Source organism: Trachypithecus francoisi, unplaced genomic scaffold, assembly GCF_009764315.1.
Source record: "Trachypithecus francoisi isolate TF-2019V2 unplaced genomic scaffold, Tfra_2.0 Lachesis_group3, whole genome shotgun sequence".
Lineage (NCBI taxonomy): Eukaryota > Metazoa > Chordata > Mammalia > Primates > Cercopithecidae > Trachypithecus > Trachypithecus francoisi.
The window spans coordinates 69,479,582-69,500,359 of NW_022681468.1; the positions used below are offsets into that span (position 1 = coordinate 69,479,582).

Here is a 20,778-nt window from a genome sequence, read left to right on the forward strand (position 1 = left end):
TCTTAAAATCTTTCTAGCTGGGCACAGTGGTTCATCCCTGTAATCCTAACTACTCAGGAGGCCAAGGAGAAAGGATGGCTTGAGGCCAGTTAGAGACCAGCTTGGGAACACAGCAAGATCCCCATCTCTTTTTTTTATTTTTTTTTTATTATACTTTAAGTTCTAGGGTACATGTGCATAACGTGCAGGTTTGTTACATATGTATACTTGTGCCATGTTGGTGTGCTGCACCCATCAACTCGTCAGCACCCATCAATTCATCATTTATATCAGGTATAACTCCCAATGCAATCCCTCCCCCCTCCTCCCTCCCCATGATAGGCTCTGGTGTGTGATGTTCCCCTTCCTGAGTCCAAGTGATCTCATTGTTCAGTTCCCACCTATGAGTGAGAACATGCAGTGTTTGGTTTTCTGTTCTTGTGATAGTTTGCTAAGAATGATGGTTTCCAGCTGCATCCATGTCCCTACAAAGGAAGCAAACTCATCCTTTTTTATGGCTGCATAGTATTCCATGGTGTATATGTGCCACATTTTCTTAATCCAGTCTGTCACTGATGGACATTTGGGTTGATTCCAAGTCTTTGCTATTGTGAATAGTGCCGCAATAAACATACATATGCATGTGTCTTTATAGCAGCATGATTTATAATCCTTTGGGTATATACCCAGTAGTGGGATGGCTGGGTCATATGGTACATCTACTTCTAGATCCTTGAGGAATCGCCATACTGTTTTCCATAATGGTTGAACTACTTTACAATCCCACCAACAGTGTAAAAGTGTTCCTATCTCTCCACATCCTCTTCAGCACCTGTTGTTTCCTGACTTTTTAATGATTGCCATTGTACCTAGTGTGAGATGGTATCTTGTGGTTTTGATTTGCATTTCTCTGATGGCCAGTGATGATGAGCATTTTTTCATGTGTCTGTTGGCTGTATGAATGTCTTCTTTTGAGAAACGTCTATTCATATCCTTTGCCCACCTTTTGATGGGGTTGTTTGTTTTTTTCTTGTATATTTGTTTGAGTTCTTTGTAGATTCTGGATATCAGCCCTTTGTCAGATGCGTAGATTGCAAAAATGTTCTCCCATTCTGTAGGTTGCCTGTTCACTCTTATGGTAGTTTCTTTTGCTGTGCAGAAGCTCTTTAGTTTAATTAGATCCCATTTGTCAATTTTGGCTTTTGCTGCCGTTGCTTTTGGTGTTTTAGACATGAAGTCCTTGACCATGTCTCTGTCCTGAATGGTACTACCTAAGTTTTCTTCTAGGGATTTTATGGTGGTAGGTCTAACATTTAAGTCTCTAATCCATCTTGAATTAATCTTCCTATAAGGAGTAAGGAAAGGATCCAGTTTCAGCTTTCTACTTATGGCTAGCCAATTTTCCCAGCACCATTTATTAAATAGGGAATCCTTTCCCCATTTCTTGTTTCTCTCAGTTTGTCAAAGATCAGATGGCTGTAGATGTGTGGTATTATTTCTGAGGACTCTGTTCTGTTCCATTGGTCTATATCTCTGTTTTGGTACCAGTACCATGCTGTTTTGGTTACTGTAGCCTTGTAGTATAGTTTGAAGTCAGGTAGCGTGACGCCTCCAGCTTTGTCCTTTTGACTTAGGATTGTCTTGGCAATGCGGGCTCTTTTGTGGTTCCATATGAACTTGAAAGCAGTTTTTTCCAATTCTGTGAAGAAAGTCATTGGTAGCTTGATGGGGATGGCATTGAATCTATAAATCACCTTGGGCAGTATGGCCATTTTCACGATATTGATTCTTCCTATCCATGAGCATGGTATGTTCTTCCATTTGTTTGTGTCCTCTTTTATTTCACTGAGCAGTGGTTGTAGTTCTCCTTGAAGAGGTCCTTGACATCCCTTGTAAGTTGGATTCCTAGGTATTTTATTCTCTTTGAAGCAATTGTGAATGGAAGTTCATTCATGATTTGCCTCTCTGTTGTTACTGGTGTATAAGAATGCTTGTGATTTTTGCACATTGATTTTGTATCCTGAGACTTTGCTGAAGTTGCTTATCAGCTTAAGGAGATTTTGGGCTGAGACAATGGGGTTTTCTAAATATACAATCATGTCATCTGCAAACAGGGACAATTTGACTTCTTCTTTTCCTAACTGAATACCCTTGATGTCTTTCTCTTGCCTGATTGCCCTAGCCAGAACTTCCAACACTATGTTGAATAGGAGTGGTGAGAGAGGGCATCCCTGTCTTGTGCCAGTTTTCAAAGGGAATTTTCCCGATTTTTGCCCATTCAGTATGATATTAGCTGTGGGTTTGTCATAAATGGCTCTTATTATTTTGAGGTACGTTCCATCAATACCGAATTTATTGAGCATTTTTAGCATGAAGGGCTGTTGAATTTTGTCAAAAGCCTTTTCTGCATCTATTGAGATAGTCATGTGGTTCTTGTCTTTGTTTCTGTTTATATGCTGGATTATGTTTATTGATTTGCGAATGTTGAACCAGCCTTGCATCCCAGGGATGAAGCCCACTTGATCATGGTGGATAAGCTTTTTGATGTGCTGCTGAATCCGGTTTGCCAGTATTTTCTTGAGGATTTTTGCATCGATGTTCATCAGGGATATTGGTCTAAAATTTTCTTTTTTGTTGTGTCTCTGCCAGGCTTTGGTATCAGGATGATGTTGGCCTCATAAAATGAGTTAGGGAGGATCCCTCTTTTTCTATTGATTGGAATAGTTTCAGAAGGAATGGTACCAGCTCCTCCTTGTACCTCTGGTAGAATTCAGCTGTGAATCCATCTGGTCCTGGACTTTTTTTGGTTGGTAGGCTATTAATTATTGCCTCAATTTCAGAGCCTGCTATTGGTCTATTCAGGGATTCAACTTCTTCCTGGTTTAGTCTTGGAAGAATGTAAGTGTCCAGGAAATTAACCATTTCTTCTAGATTTTCTACTTTATTTGGATAGAGGTGTTTATAGTATTCTCTGATAGTAGTTTGTATTTCTGTGGGGTCGGTGGTGATATCCCCTTTATCATTTTTTATTGCATCTATTTGATTCCTCTCTCTTTTCTTCTTTATTAGTCTTACTAACGGTCTGTCAATTTTGTTGATCTTTTCAAAAAACCAACTCCTGGATTCATTGATTTTTTGGAGGGTTTTTTGTGTCTCTATCTCCTTCAGTTCTGCTCTGATCTTAGTTATTTCTTGCCTTCTGCTAGCTTTTGAATGTGTTTGCTCTTGCCTCTCTAGTTCTTTTAATTGTGATGTTAGAGTGTCAATTTTAGATCTTTCCTGCTTTCTCTTGTGGGCATTTAGTGCCATAAATTTCCCTCTACAGAATGCTTTAAATGTGTCCCAGAGATTCTGGTATGTTGTATCTTTGTTCTCATTGGTTTCAAAGAACATCTTTATTTCTGCCTTCATTTCGTTATGTACCCAGTAGTCATTCAGGAGCAGGTTATTCAGTTTCCATGTATTTGAGCGGTTTTGATTGAGTTTCTTAGTCCTGAGTTCTAGTTTGATTGCACTGTGGTCTGAGAGACAGTTTGTTATAATTTCTGTTCTTGGACATTTGCTGAGGAGTGCTTTACTTCCAATTATGTGGTCAATTTTGGAATAAGTGTGATGTGGTGCTGAGAAGAATGTATATTCTGTTGATTTGGGGTGGAGAGTTCTATAGATGTCTATTAGGTCCGCTTGGTGCAGAGATGAGTTCAATTCCTGGATATCCTTGTTAACTTTCTGTCTCGTTGATCTGTCTAATGTTGACAGTGGAGTGTTGAAGTCTCCCATTATTATTGTATGGGAGTCTAAGTCTCTTTGTAAGTCTCTAAGGACTTGCTTTATGAATCTGGGTGCTCCTGTATTGGGTGCATATATATTTAGGATAGTTAGCTCTTCCTGTTGAATTGATCCCTTTACCATTATGTAATGGCCTTCTTTGTCTCTTTTGATCTTTGATGGTTTAAAGTCTGTTTTATCAGAGACTAGGATTGCAACCCCTGCTTGTTTTTGTTCTCCATTTGCTTGGTAGATCTTCCTCCATCCCTTTATTTTGAGCCTATGTATGTCTCTGCATGTGAGATGGGTCTCCTGAATACAGCAGACTGATGGGTCTTGACTCTTTATCCAGTTTGCCAGTCTGTGTCTTTTAATTGGACCATGTAGTCCATTTACATTTAAGGTTAATATTGTTATGTGTGAACCTGATCCTGCCATTATGATATTAACTGGTTATTTTGCTCGTCAGTTGATGCAGTTTCTTCCTAGCCTCGATGGTCTTTACATTTTGGCATGTTTTTGCAATGGCTGGTACCGGTTGTTCCTTTCCATGTTTAGGGCTTCCTTCAGGGTCTCTTGTAAGGCAGGACTGGTGGTGACAAAATCTCTAAGCATTTGCTTATCTGTAAAGGATTTTATTTCTCCTTCACTGATGAAACTTAGTTTGGCTGGATATGAAATTCTGGGTTGAAAATTCTTTTCTTTAAGAACGTTGAATATTGGCCCCCACTCTCTTCTGGCTTGTAGAGTTTCTGCCGAGAGATCTGCTGTTAGTCTGATGGGCTTCCCTTTGTGGGTAACCCGACCTTTCTCTCTGGCTGCCCTTAACATTTTTTCCTTCATTTCAACTTTGGTGAATCTGGCAATTATGTGTCTTGGAGTTGCTCTTCTCAAGGAGTATCTTTGTGGCATTCTCTGTATTTCCTGAATTTGAATGTTGGCCTGCCCTACTAGGTTGGTGAAGTTCTCCTGGATGATATCCTGAAGAGTGTTTTCCAACTTGGTTCCATTTTCCCCCTCACTTTCAGGCACCCCAATCAGACGTAGATTTGGTCTTTTTACATAACCCATATTTCTTGCAGGCTTTGTTCATTTCTTTTTCTCTTTTTCTTTTAGTTTCTCTTCTCGCTTCATTTCATTCATTTGATCCTCAATCGCTGATACTCTTTCTTCCAGTTGATCGAGTCGATTACTGAAGCTTGTGGATTTGTTACGTATTTCTCATGTCAGGGTTTTCATCTCTGTCATTTCATTTATGACCTTCTCTGCATTAATTAGTCTAGCTGTCAATTCTTCCACTCTTTTTTCAAGATTTTTAGTTTCTTTGCGCTGGGTATGTAATTCCCCCTTTAGCTCTGAGAAGTTTGATGGACTGAAGCCTCTTCTTTCATCTCGTCAAAGTCATTCTCTGACCAGCTTTGATCCGTTGCTGGCGATGGGCTGCACTCCTTTGCAGGGGGAGATGCGCTCTTATTTTTTGAATTTCCAGCTTTTCTGCCCTACTTTTTCCCCATCTTTGTGGTTTTATCTGCCTCTGGTCTTTGATGATGGTGTCGTACTGATGGGGTTTTGGTATAGGTGTCCTTCCTGTTTGATAGTTTTCCTTCTAACAGTCTGGACCCTCAGCTGTAGGTCTGTTGGAGATTGCTTGAGGTCCACTCCAGACCCTGTTTGCCTGGGTATCAGCAGCAGAAGTTGCAGAAGATAGAATATTGCTGAACAGCGAGTGTACCTGTCTGATTCTTACTTTGGAAGCTTCCTCTCAGGGGTGTACTCCACCCTGTGAGGTGTGGGGTGTCAGACTGCCCCTAGTGGGGGATGTCTCCCAGTTAGGCTACTCAGGGGTCAGTGACCCACTTGAGCAGGCAGTCTGTCCCTTCTCAGATCTCAACCTCCGTGTTGGGAGATCCACTGCTCTCTTCAAAGCTGTCAGACAAAGTCGTTTGCATCTGCAATGGTTTCTGCTGCTTTTGTTATTGTTGTTAACTGTGCCCTGTCCCCAGAGGTGGAGTCTACAGATACAGGCAGGTTTCCTTGAGCTGCTGTGAGCTCCACCCAGTTCGAGCTTCCCAGTGGCTTTGTTTACCTACTTAAGCCTCAGCAATGGCGGGTGCCCCTCCCCCAGCCTCACTGCTGCCTTGCGATTAGATCGCAGACTGCTGTGCTAGCAATGAGGGAGGCTCCGTGGGCGTGGGACCCTCCCGGCCAGGTGTGGGATATATTCTCCTGGTGTGCCCGTTTGCTTAAAGTGCAGTATTGGGGTGGGAGTCACCCAATTTTCCAGGTGTTGTGTGTCTCAGTTCCCCTGGCTAGGAAAAGGGATTCCCTTCCCCCTTGCGCTTCCCAGGTGAGGCGATGCCTCGCCCTGCTTCAGCTCTCGCTGGTCAGGCTGCAGCAGCTGACCAGCACCGACTGTCCGGCACTCCCTAGTGAGATGACCCCAGTACCTCAGTTGAAAATGCAGAAATCACCGGTCTTCTGTGTCGCTCGTGCTGGGAGTTGGAGACTGGAGCTGTTCTTATCAAGATCTCCATCTCTAAACAAAGTTATTTTTTAAGTTAGCCAGGCATAGTGTCATGTACTTGCAGTCCTAGCTGCTTGGGAGGCTAAGGTGGGAGGATTACTTAAGCCCAGGAGTTTGAGGCTGCAGTGAGCTATGATCGTGCCACTGAACTACAGCCTGGGTGACAGGGCAAGATCCTGTCTATAAATAAATAAACTTTTATTAAAAACCTTTCTTTCTCTCTTTCCTTTCTTTTTAAATCTGAGTTTCTGCTTCTATTATTTCACTCCAGTGGACAGTACTCTAGTTATGCTACAAAGAAGAATACAGTAGACAACATAACTAGAATCCTTCCAACCTTAACTAGCTGGGAGGATTCTAACTCCAGCATATAATTAGAGTAGCAGCAAAGTATTTCTTCAGCCACACAAAAAGTAGAATATATATATCAGAATCAATAGTTTAAACTTCCAATAATAGGGTTTAATGGAATGCAAAGGCATAACGTTTTATTAAAGAGAGGGTGTTCTTTTGTTTAGGTAAAGATCATGGAAATGGAACTAGAAAGTGGTAGTTAATTCCATTTTCTAGAACACAGACAACACACATGAAACTAGCTTGACGAAAAAGTGGCCTATTCAGCCAGAGTCACATAGAGAAAATATCAAGATAGAAAATAAGCCATTCAGCAGCAACAGTTCTGAGCATCGGGAGCAACAATATTACTGGCAAGAGTTTTACCTTCAAGCCACCAGCATCCCTGGACTTCAAAAGGATACAATTCACATGCTCTGGGAACATGCAGGCCAACAGCAGGGGAGGGAGGGGGTGTCTTTCTGTGAGAAAGCATGAAATTTGTCTAAGGTACATTATAAAATGGCTTGGCAGAAGCTTGGTGTGTAAATACTAAGGTTAGCATATTCTTTGTTGTAGCTCTACAGAACGTTAAGCACTGTATTTTTTAAATCTTAACATTTTAGAGTGCTTAAAATGAGTACTCTTCCCATTTAATTGGAGCGTTTTCTCCCCTCTGATGGGCAGACTATGAGGTTTTGTGAGTGCTTTCCCTAAGTCTCAGAATCAAAGAGATTTGATTGGTTCTTTCCTTCACCAGCTTATTTTATTGTGTTGGATGATGACTTGGCTTTTCATGTAACCCTGAGAGAGAGGGATTTGTTTACACTCCCCTGGGCTTTGGGAGGAGACTGAGATCTTTGAGGAAGAAGGCAGCTTTAGATAACATTGAGAACTAGGATTTGGTGGTGAAGTTCTGTAATGAGACCATATTCCACCCAGGACTGAACACAACTATTGAAGTCAACCTACTTGGAGGATTTGATACAGAAGTTAAAATGGGTTCAGTCTTCTTTGTAGATAAAATTGTATGTTTTTCCCTGTGGTTGTGGGGTCCCAGTTAGAGTAAGCTGTTTATAATGACATAGTAAGCATGGCATCTCTAGAAGTTATGCATCAACGTCTTTTCACCAGTGTGCAAAGAAGGAGGGAAAAAAAAAAACCTAACAGAGGACATGGGCCAGCTAGCTTCCTCTATTCTCAGTCATTTATTAGAAAATAATTAAGATTTCAAGATAAGTTGGTGAAACAAATAGGATTAATCATCTGCAAAAAGGAGAAAAAGTATTGAAATAACTTTGCACTCACTATTGCTGGGTTTAAAATAATTTCTCTTTTACAAATGTGCTTGCTCTAACATCCAGGAGATTGACCTTCTTGGCCATAGATCTAATTAGCCATGAAAGTCATTATATCACAGAAAGAAAGATTATGGTATAGCCTCTACCATCCACCTTAGAATTCATGGCTAGAGGGTCTGAACTGCCTGTCCTCACCTGATTTGTTGGTCACTATAAAGTTCAGATGATGTTTTCCTTAGTGATCATAAGAACTCTATTAGGAGAAATGTACTTTTAACCTTCCAGTGCAGGCCAACTATATTTAGACTTTTGTCTGCTAACACTTCAACCCTTTAATAGAAGTGAGCAAAAATTTAGAAGGGAAGTTGGGAGCAAGATGGCCGAATAGGAACAGCTCCAGTCTCCAACTCCCAGCACGAGCGACACAGAAGACCGGTGATTTCTGCATTTTCAACTGAGGTACTGGGTCATCTCACTATAGGGAGTGCCGGACAGTCGGTGCTGGTCAGCTGCTGCAGCCTGACCAGAGAGCTGAAGCGGGCGAGGCATCGCCTCACCTGGAAAGCGCAAGGCGGAAGGGAATCCCTTTTCCTAGCCAGGGGAACTGAGACACACAACACCTGGAAAATCGGGTAACTCCCACCCCAATACTGCACTTTAAGCAAACGGGCACACCAGAAGAATATATCCCTCACCTGTCCGGGAGGGTCCCATGCCCACGGAGCCTCCCTCATTGCTAACACAGCAGTCTGTGGCGATCTAACCCCAAGGCAGCAGCCAGGCTGGGGGGGGGGGCGCCCGCCATTGCTGAGGCTTAAGTAGGTAAACAAAGCCACTGGGAAGCTCGAACTGGGTGGAACTCACAGCAGCTCAAGGAAACCTGCCTGTCTCTATAGACTCCACCTCTGGGGGCAGGGCTCAGCTAAAAAAACAACAGGGGAAGCAGCAGAGGCCTGAGCAGACGCGAACGACTCTGTCTGACAGCTTTGAAGAGAGCAGTGGATCTCCCAACACTGAGGTTGAGATCTCAGAATGGACAGACTGCCTGCTCAAGTGGGTCACTGAACCCTGAGTAGCCTAACTGGGAGACATCCCCCACTAGGGGCAGTCTGACACCCCACACCTCACAGGGTGGAGTACACCCCTGAGAGGAAGCTTCCAAAGTAAGAATCAGACAGGTACACTCGCTGTTCAGCAATATTCTATCTTCTGCAACTTCTGCTGCTGATACCCAGGAAAACAGGGTATGGAGTGGACCTCAAGCAATCTCCAACAGACGTATAGCTGAGGGTCCTGACTGTTAGAAGGAAAACTATCAAACAGGAAGGACAACTATACCAAAACCCCATCAGTACGACACCATCATCAAAGACCAGAGACAGAAAAACCACAAAGATGGGGAAAAAGCAGAAAAGGGGAAAAGCTGGAAATTCAAAAAATAAGAGCGCATCTCCCCTGCAAGGAGTGCAGCCCATCGCCAGCAACGGATCAAAGCTGGTCAGAGAATGACTTTGATGAGATGAGAGAAGAAGGCTTCAGTCCATCAAACTTCTCAGAGCTAAAAGGAATTACGTACCCAGTGCAAAAAAACTAAAATCTTGAAAAAAGAGTGGAATAATTGACAGCTAGACTAATTAATGCAGAGAAGGTCATAAATGAAATGACAGAGATGAAAATCGTGATACGAGAAATACGTGACAAATGCACAAGCTTCAGTAACCTACACGATCAACTGGAGGAAAGAGTATCAGCAATTGAGGATCAAATGAATGAAATGAAGCGAGAAGAGAAACTAAAAGAAAAAAGGAGAAAAAGAAATGAACAAAGCCTGCAAGAAGTATGGGATTATGTAAAAAGACCAAATCTACGTCTGATTGGGGTGCCTGAAAGTGAGGGGGAAAATGGAACCAAGTTGGAAAACACTCTTCAGGATATCATCCAGGAGAACTTCACCAACCTAGTAGGGCAGGCCAACATTCAAATTCAGGAAATTCAGAGAATGCCACAAAGATACTCCTCGAGAAGAGCAACTCCAAGACACATAATTGCCAGATTCACCAAAGTTGAAATGAAGGAAAAAATGTTAAGGGCAGCCAGAGAGAAAGGTCGGGTTACCCACAAAGGGAAGCCCATCAGACTAACAGCAGATCTCTCGGCAGAAACTCTCAGACAAGCCAGAAGAGAGTGGGGGCCAATATTCAACGTTCTTAAAGAAAAGAATTTTAAACCCAGAATTTCATATCCAGCCAAACTAAGTTTCATCAGTGAAGGAGAAATAAAATCCTTTACAGATAAGCAAATGCTTAGAGATTTTGTCACCACCAGGTCCTGCCTTACAAGAGACCCTGAAGGAAGCCCTAAACATGGAAAGGAACAACCGGTACCAGCCATTGCAAAAACATGCCAAAATGTAAAGACCATCGAGGCTAGGAAGAAACTGCATCAACTGACGAGCAAAATAACCAGTAATATCATAATGGCAGGATCAGGTTCACACATAACAATATTAACCTTAAATGTAAATGGACTACATGGTCCAATTAAAAGACACAGACTGGCAAACTGGATAAAGAGTCAAGACCCATCAGTCTGCTGTATTCAGGAGACCCATCTCACATGCAGAGACATACATAGGCTCAAAATAAAGGGATGGAGGAAGATCTACCAAGCAAATGGAGAACAAAAACAAGCAGGGGTTGCAATCCTAGTCTCTGATAAAACAGACTTTAAACCATCAAAGATCAAAAGAGACAAAGAAGGCCATTACATAATGGTAAAGGGATCAATTCAACAGGAAGAGCTAACTCTCCTAAATATATATGCACCCAATACAGGAGCACACAGATTCATAAAGCAAGTCCTTAGAGACTTACAAAGAGACTTAGACTCCCATACAATAATAATGGGAGACTTCAACACTCCACTGTCAACATTAGACAGATCAACGAGACAGAAAGTTAACAAGGATATCCAGGAATTGAACTCATCTCTGCACCAAGCGGACCTAATAGACATCTATAGAACTCTCCACCCCAAATCAACAGAATATACATTCTTCTCAGCACCACATCACACTTATTCCAAAATTGACCACAATAATTGGAAGTAAAGCACTCCTCAGCAAATGTCCAAGAACAACAGAAATTATAACAAACTGTCTCTCAGACCACAGTGCAATCAAACTAGAACTCAGGACTAAGAAACTCAATCAAAACCGCTCAAATACATGGAAACTGAATAACTGCTCCTGAATGACTACTGGGTACATAACGAAATGAAGGCAGAAATAAAGATGTTCTTTGAAACCAATGAGAACAAAGATACAACATACCAGAATCTCTGGGACACATTTAAAGCATTCTGTAGAGGGAAATTTATGGCACTAAATGCCCACAGAGAAGCAGGAAAGAAAGATCTAAAATTGACACTCTAACATCACAATTAAAAGAACTAGAGAGGCAAGAGCAAACACATTCAAAAGCTAGCAGAAGGCAAGAAATAACTAAGATCAGAGCAGAACTGAAGAGATAGAGACACAAAAAACCCTCCAAAAAATCAATGAATCCAGGAGTTGGTTTTTTGAAAAGATCAACAAAATTGACAGACTGCTAGCAAGACTAATAAAGAAGAAAAGAGAGAGAATCAAATAGATGCAATAAAAAATGATAAAGGGGATATCACCACCGACCCCACAGAAATACAAACTCATCAGAGAATACTATAAATGCCTCTATGCAAATCAACTAGAAAATCTAGAAGAAATGGATAATTTCCTGGACACTTAACACTCTTCCAAGACTAAACCAGGAAGACGTTGAATCCCTGAATAGACCAATAGCAGGCTCTGAAATTGAGGCAACAATTAATAGCCTACCCACCAAAAAAAGTCCAGGACCAGATGGATTCACAGCTGAATTCTACCAGAGGTACAAGGAGGAGCTGGTACCATTCCTTCTGAAACTATTCCAATCAACAGAAAAAGAGGGAATCCTCCCTAACTCATTTTATGAGGCCAACATCATCCTGATACCAAAGCCTGGCAGAGACACAACAAAAAAAGAGAATTTTAGACCAATATCCCTGATGAACATCGATGCAAAAATCCTCAAGAAAATACTGGCAAACCGGATTCAGCAGCACATCAAAAAGCTTATCCACCATGATCAAGTGGGCTTCATCCCTGGGATGCAAGGCTGGTTCAACATTCGCAAATCAATAAACATAATCCAGCATATAAACAGAACCAAAGTCAAGAACCACATGATTATCTCAATAGATGCAGAAAAGGCTTTTGACAAAATTCAACAGCCCTTCATGCTAAAAATGCTCAATAAATTCGGTATTGATGGAACGTACCTCAAAATAATAAGAGCTATTTATGACAAACCCACAGCTAATATCATACTGAATGGGCAAAAATTGGAAAAATTCCCTTTGCAAACTGGTACAAGACAGGGATGCCCTCTCTCACCATTCCTATTCAACATAGTGTTGGAAGTTCTGGCTAGGGCAATCAGGCAAGCAAGAGAAAGAAATCAAGGGTATTCAGTTGGGAAAAGAAGAAGTCAAATTGTCCCTGTTTGCAGATGACATGATTGTATATTTAGAAAACCCCATTGTCTCAGCCCAAAATCTCCTTAAGCTGATTAGCAACTTCAGCAAAGTCTCAGGATACAAAATTAATGTGCAAAAATCACAAGCATTCTTATACACCAGTAACAGACAAACAGAGAGCCAAATCAGGAATGAACTTCCATTCACAATTGCTTCAAAGAGAATAAAATACCTAGGAATCCAACTTACAAGGGATGTCAAGGACCTCTTCAAGGAGAACTACAAACCACTGCTCAGTGAAATAAAAGAGGACACAAACAAATGGAAGAACATACCATGCTCATGGATAGGAAGAATCAATATCGTGAAAATGGCCATACTGCCCAAGGTGATTTATAGATTCAATGCCATCCCCATCAAGCTACCAATGACTTTCTTCACAGAATTGGAAAAAACTGCTTTCAAGTTCATATGGAACCACAAAAGAGCCCGCATTGCCAAGACAATCCTAAGTCAAAAGGACAAAGCTGGAAGCGTCATGCTACCTGACTTCAAACTATACTACAAGGCTACAGTAACCAAAACAGCATGGTACTGGTACCACAAACAGAGATATAGACCAATGGAACAGAACAGAGTCCTCAGAAATAATACCACACATCTACAGCCATCTGATCTTTGACAAACCTGAGAGAAACAAGAAATGGGGAAAGGATTCCCTATTTAATAAATGGGCTGGGAAAATTGGCTAGCCATAAGTAGAAAGCTGAAACTGGATCCTTTCCTTATCCGTTATACGAGGATTAATTCAAGATGGATTAGAGACTTAAATGTTAGAACTAATACCATAAAAACCCTAGAAGAAAATCTAGGTAGTACCATTCAGGACATAGGCATGGGCAAGGACTTCATGTCTAAAACACCAAAAGCAACGGCAGCAAAAGCCAAAATTGACAAATGGGATCTAATTAAAGTAAAGAGCTTCTGCACAGCAAAAGAAACTACCATCAGAGTGAACAGGCAACCTACAGAATGGGAGAACATTTTTGCAATCTACTCATCTGACAAAGGGCTAATATCCAGAATCTACAAAGAACTCAAACAAATATACAAGAAAAAAACAACCCCATCAAAAAGTGGGCAAGGGATATGAACAGACATTTCTCAAAAGAAGACATTCATACAGCCAACAGACACATGAAAAAATGCTCATCATGACTCGCCATCAGAGAAATGCAAATCAAAACCACAATGAGATACCATCTCACACCAGTTAGAATGGCAATCATTAAAAAATCAGGAAACAACAGTTGTGGAGAGGATGTGGAGAAATAGGAACACTTTTACACTGTTGGTGGGATTGTAAACTAGTTCAACCATTATGGAAAACAGTATGGCAATTCCTCAAGGATCTAGAACTAGATGTACCATATGACCCAGCCATCCCACTACTGGGTATATACCCAAAGGATTATAAATTATTCTACTACAAAGACACATGCACACGTGTTTATTGCAGCACTATTCACAATAGCAAAGACTTGGAATCAACCCCAATGTCCATCTGTGACAGACTGGATTAAGAAAATGTGGCACATATACACCATGGAATACTATGCAGCCATAAAAAAGGATGAGTTTGCTTCCTTTGTAGGGACATGGACGCAGCTGGAAACCATCATTCTTAGCAAACTATCACAAGAACAGAAAACCAAACACTGCATGTTCTCACTCATAGGTGGGAACTGAACAATGAGATCACTTGGACTGGGGAAGGGGAACATCACACACTGGGGCCTATCATGGGGAGGGGGGAGGGATTGCATTGGGAGTTATACATGATATAAATGATGAATTGATGGGTGCTGACGAGTTGATGGGTGCAGCACACCAACATGGCACAAATATACATATGTAATGAACCTGCACGTTATGCACATGTACCCTAGAACTTAAAGTATAATTAAAAAAAAAAAAAATTTTAGAAGGAACCCCACCAAAAATTGGCAATCCCTGCACAGTTATTTCATAATATTCACTATTAGGCAAGGTCTATATTATCATACCTTCTGTTTCTGCCTGACACATGAATATGATGGTTAAAAAAAAAGATAAAGGTACATTCCCTAGGAACCACAGAGATTTTTGGGACAACTGCAATGATAAAGGAAATACCTCCCAGACATATTAAGTGCAAAAAGGTGGATGTAGCACAGCACATATGATGTGAGTCTATTGATTTAAAAACCAAGTATATGTATATATTTCAGTCTGGAAGGACACACATCAAACACACTGCTTAGAAAGGATATTTTTGCTTTGTCTGGAATATCTGAACTTTTATAAAGGAAATCTATTAGTGTGTTTTCACTTAAAACAATTTAAAACACATAGCACTAAAAATTCAGACACAGTTGAGCCTTAATAAGTTACACATATTTTACTCTGCTTTGTCAGGAACATGTTTTGTCCTTACGTTCTCTGTAGCATATTTTATTAAAAAGTCATCGGCTGGGCGCAGAGGCTCACGCCTGTAATCCCAGCACTTTGGGAGGCCGAGGCAAGCAGATCACGAAGTCAGGAGATCGAGACCATTCTGGCTAACACAGGGAAACCCTATCTCTACTAAAAATACAAAAACACTAGCCGGGCGTGGTGGCGGGTGCCTGTAGTCCCAGCTACTCGGGAGGCTGAGGCAGGAGAATGGCGTGAACCCGGGAGGCGGAGCTTGCAGTGAGCCGAGATCGTGCCACTGGACTCCCGCCTAGGCGACAGAGCTAGACTCTGTCTCAAAAAAAAACAAACAAAAAAAAGTCATCAAGCACTTAGGACTTGTCTGAAGACAGAGGAAGCTTGTGAGCAAGCTGTTGCTGTAGGCTGCCTAGAATACTTTTACATACTACCTAGCATTAAATCCAGCACACAATAACCGTTGGGTGGATGGATGGACAGACAGGTGGAAAGATGGATGGACAAAGCAACAATATGAAGACCTTTTGAACTTACCATTAATCTTGGCTGACTGATAAGAGGAGCATGTAAGCACTCTAGAATGACAGTTCTTTTGGGCAATTTTTATTTTGCAGTAGGTTTAGAATTGCTAGTTTTTATAGTGCCTCTGACTGTATTTAAAAGAGAACTTCTCATCCTGCTTACTGAAAGCTTTTCAATATTTGATATACACCACAAATCACAAAACCAATAAGCAAGTTTTCAAGAGTTTTCAAATGCAGTTTCAAAAAGCCCTAACAAAATTGTACTTGACTCACCAAATGTGAAAGTTCCTCCCATGGCTTCTTCTGCCCTAAATCATGAGTTTCATTATCTTCCTGAAGCAGATATTCCAAGACACCATCAATTCCTACAAAAAAAGAAGAAAAAGAAATAGATCAGGAAACACCCATCTAACTGTTTTATTAATTTTCTCAGCTGAAACTACAGTTGAGTTAAAGGTGATCAGTAAAATACCTAAAATGTTAATTTAAAAAATACTTGTGATATCGTTTCTCTTTTTGACCCATCCTTAAATTTAAGTTCTTTTTTAATAGATTGGAAACAAGGGATTTATTTTTAACTCTCAATCTGTTGTCATTATGCTGAGGGTAAATAAATGAGGGCAATGGTCAAAGTGAAAATAATCTTATAGAGAAACAGACAGAGATGGAGAGAGAATGTGCCTTTAAGTCACCAGAGAGGCCATAGAGGTAGAAAGAATATAGGACAAACATATAGTCAGGTCCTATCCTTAGGGGAGGGAGAGCTATGCGTGGCTTGATGGGGCAAGCACACTTACCTGCTCTAAGAGTCACATACTGCTTTTTTACTGCTTCCTCTAATGTCTTTTCATCATGGTCTTAACATTGTCTTATAAACTGCTCTATCTACTGCTCACCTATTCACTTCTAGTCTTCTGACTACCTGCGGGGAGAGGGCAAAAATGACTTGGGATGGGAGAGATGGGCCAAGAATGATGGAATCCTGGAGAATATTCACTGTGAGAATATTCACTGTGAGAAGAAGTCAATGGACCGCTGCGGCTCTTTATTTGCATAAAGAGGTTATTCCCCTGCATACCCCAAGGTTACTTCCAGGTCTAACATTTGATATTTTCATCCCTTTTGGTCAAAGATATGACACTGCCTGGGGAAATTAAGTGTCCTATGACATTAACTTAACATTAAGTAGTAGGAATTAACAAAGATACCACTGTTACAAAGACATATTACATTGTTACAAATATATATATAGCAAAGATATATTAAAAAAGATATCATTCTTTGTTAATGTTCTACAGGAATCTCTTCCTTCCAGTGTATTTATATTGTAAAATGGTTCTGATGTCTCCTGGCAGCAATGCAGAACTACAATGTAAAGGGATGGGGATGTGGAGGTCAGTGGGGAAATGTATAGATTGTAGTATCCAGTGTTTTCAAATCATCTGTCTATATATGAAAACTGAGAATCAATCTGTAAATGTTCAAGTATGGATGGTTGTTTTACATTAAAAAAATAGTTCTAACTTTAATACACTTAAGACGTTTTCCTGGAAAATTTTCTAATTTAGCATGATGAAAAGAATGACTGGTTTTTAAAGCGCAGTTGAACAGGCAAATTCCCTTTATAAGAAAATAACACATAAATGCAAGGATTACAACTTTGAAATTGCTTGAAATCTTTTCTACTAGCAAACACTGAAATTTGTATCTATTTATATTACCTTCTTTCAACAAATACTTTAACCTTAGCATTTTATAGCCCCTTCCTTTATATCCTCCTAAGCAAAAACTAATTTTGTGGCAAACATTTAGTGAAATATGATTCATCTCACCTATTTCATTCTATCCATATGGCTTCTAAGTCTTGAGAGTACAGGTGGAAATTGTCCATAGCAAATTGTTCTTGTCATAGTTTCCCGAATATTTCAGTATTCAATTAACCATAGTTTAAATTAGTCAGAACATCCAGGAAATGAACACTGGTGAGATTGAATGAGGCAGAAAATTTGATTGTGTTATACATGAAATTCAGCTATTCAGTGAAATTCTCCAATTGTGGTAATTCTGCTGTCCTGATTACAATTATTTCATCTATGTGGTGCATATATATTTTAATCTTCTCTTGACACCGTCTGTTGTTATAAATGAATTTGTCTTCCCAGCTATTCCCAGACGCATTTGCATTATTGAGGTCATGTCTGACTATAGGTCTTGGTTCCATGATTTAAACAATACTTAATCTTACCTCCTGGGATTATTTTTGCATCAGATGATAATTGATTGGAAATCCACTGACAAATAATAAAGATATCATTTTCTGTTAATGAACTTGACAAAGGAGGGTTCATGCCCTTATATTTTAAAAAGAAACATTTCTTGACCTTGAATATAGGACTAAAATAACCTTATATCACGAAACATTCACAACAGAATGGTAGTTAAGCTTAACAGTTTTCTGGCAAAAGCCCTTCTAGATACGTGCAGAATTCCTGTAAAATCGGGTTCTAAACATGTTTTCAGCCCATGTGGCCCTGACCTCTGGAAGTTAGTCCACTTACAGTCTACATCCAGATTTTCTTTTATATTTTCCTTCCTTCCTTTCTTCCTCCCTCCCTCTCTCCTTCCTTTCTTTAGTTCCTTAATGTATTTCTTTGTTCTTTTTTTTCCTCCATGGTATCTAGTTGCTTTTTCCAATTTCCATTGTTAAGGCTGGGATTCCATAGGAAACAAAGGTGAAAAGAAGTAAAAAATTGCGCCTTGGGGGAGTACAGAGAAGATGTGGGAGCAGTGACATATTTTTTAGTGTCTCCTTTTAATTTCTCCCCATTTATGCTTATTTTATTCTTTTCAAAATTTTTAAAGTTTATTATTATTTTTAGAGATGGACTCTCACTATATTGACCCAGCTGGCTTCAGACTCCTAGGCTCAAGTGATCCTCCTGCCTCAGCCTTCTATGTAGGTGTGCACCACCTAGCCTGGCTATTTTTGTTGTCTATTTCACTCAATTTATACAACAAAACCTGAGACAAGTAGTTTTGCTTTATTTTTCAGTTCTTAAGCAGCTATTATGTAAAAACAGCTAAAATTTGCTTCAAAAAGAAAAAACTGCCTTCCATTTTTATTTTTATGGAAATTTTGAAAAGCTTAAAAACACTTCTGTTGAAGAGAACTGACATCCTATAAGCATGCAGTCTCAAGTCAATACCTAGAGGTTCCCAGTACTAGTCCAAACTCCATTACTGATGGCATCATGGCAAGGTTTTGAAAATCACTTATTTTCTTAGCATTTTCCCCTAAATCAGGGACAATGATAACATCCTCTCCACAAAAGTACAAGGTAATCTATCAAGGATTGACTCTCTCAAAACATAAATCCCGGAAGGCAGGCAAGATGGCTGAATGGAAACAGCTCCAGTCTATAGTTCCCAGCGAGATTAATGCAAAAGGCAGGCGATTTCTGCATTTCCATCTGAGGTACCCAGTTAATCTCACTGGGACTGGTTAGACAGTGGGTGTAGCCCACGGAGGGCGAGCCGAAACAGGGTGGGGTGTTGCCTCACCCAGGAAGCGCATGGAGTCAGGGAACTCCCTCCCCTAGTCAAGGGAAGCTCTGAGGGACTGTGCCATGAGGAACGGTGCACTTTGGCCCAGAGACTATGCTTTTTCACAGTCTTTCCAACCCGTAGACCAGGAGATTCCCTCCCGTACCTACACCACAAGGGACCTGGGTTTCAAGCGTAAAACCGGGCGGCCACTTGGGCAGACACTGAGTTAGCTGCAGGGTTGTTTGTTTGTTTGTTTATTTTCCATACCCCAGTGGCACCTGGAATGTCAGTGAGAGAACTGTTCACTCCCCTGGAAAGGGGGCTGAAGCCAGGGAGCCAAGTGGTCTCGCTCAGCGGATCCCATCCCACAGAGCCCAGCAAGTTAAGATCCATTGGCTTGAAATTCTCATTGCCAGCACAGCAGTCTGAAGTTGACCTGGGACACTCGAGCTTGGTTGTGGGAGGGGCGTCTGCCATTACTGAGGTGTGAGTAGGCGGTTTTACCCTCACAGTGTAAACAAAGCTGCCAGGAAGTTCGAACTTGGAGAGGCCCACCGCAGCTCTGCAAAGCTGCTGTAGCAAGACTCCCTCTCTCGATTCCTCCTCTCTGGGCAGGGCATCACTGAAAGAAAGGCAGCAGCCCAAATCAGGGGCTTATAGATAAAACCCTCATAACCCTGGGACAGAGCACCTGGGGGAAGGGGCAGCTGTGGGTACAGCTTCAGCGTACTTAAATGGCCCTGCCTGATGGCTCTAAAGAGAGCAGTGGATCTTCCAGCACAGCGTAGAAGTTCTGCTAAGGGTCAGACTGCCTCCTCAAATGGGTCCCTGACCCCCATGTCTCCTGACTGGGAGATACCTCCCAGCAGGGGCCGATAGACACCTCATACAGGAAAGCTCCAGCTGGCATCTGGTGGATGCCCCTCTGGGATGAAGCTTCCAGAGGAAGGAACAGACAGCAATCTTTACTGTTCTGCAGCCTCTACTGGAGATACCCAGGCAAACTGGGCCTGGAGTGGACCTCCAGCAAACTCCAGCAGAACTGCAGCAGAGTGACCTGCTAGAAGGAAAACTAAAGAATAGAAAGAAATAGCATCAACATCAACACAAAGGACACCCAGACACGGAAAACCCCATCCAAAGGTCACCAGCATCAAAGACCAAAGGTAGATAAATCCACAAAGATGAGGAAAAACCAGCGCAAAAAGTCTGAAAATTTATAACACCAGAATGCCTCATCTCCTCCAAAGGATCACAACTCCTCACCAGCAAGGGAACAAAACCAGACAGAGAATGAGTTTGACAAATTGACAGAAATAGGCTTCAGAAGGTGGGTAATAACAAACTCCTCCAAACTAAAGGAGCATGTTCTAACCCAATGCAAGGAAGCTAAGAACTTTGAAAAGAGGTTAGACAAATTGCTAACTAGAATAACCAGTTTAGAGAAGAACATAAATGACCTGATGGAGGTGAAAAACACAGCACGAGAACTTCATGAAGCATACTCAAGTATCAATAGCTGAATCAATCAAGTAGAAGAAAGATATCAGCGACTGAAGATCAACTTAATGAAATAAAGCATGAACACAAAATTAGAGAAAAAATAAAAAATGAACAACGCCTCCAAGAAATATGGGACTATGTGAAAAGACCAAATCTACATTTGATTGGTGTACCTGAAAGTGACGGGGAGAATGAAACCAAGTTGGAACACATGCTTCAGGATATTATCCAGGAGAACTCCCCCAACCTAGCAACATAAGCCAACATTCAATTT

General features: G+C 41.0%; 1 long non-coding RNA gene across 1 annotated transcript in view; it reads right to left on the reverse strand.

Annotated features, from left to right (window-relative positions):
* Positions 1-16,259: 16,259 nt before the first annotated feature.
* The window catches only part of LOC117071309, an 86,223-nt gene continuing 81,704 nt past the window's right edge, over positions 16,260-20,778 (reverse strand). The window contains exons 2-3 of the long non-coding RNA XR_004432238.1: positions 17,288-17,434; positions 16,260-16,437 (exon numbers count right to left, since the gene is read on the reverse strand). This is a non-coding gene — a long non-coding RNA (uncharacterized LOC117071309). The remainder of the gene's footprint in view (positions 16,438-17,287; positions 17,435-20,778) is intronic.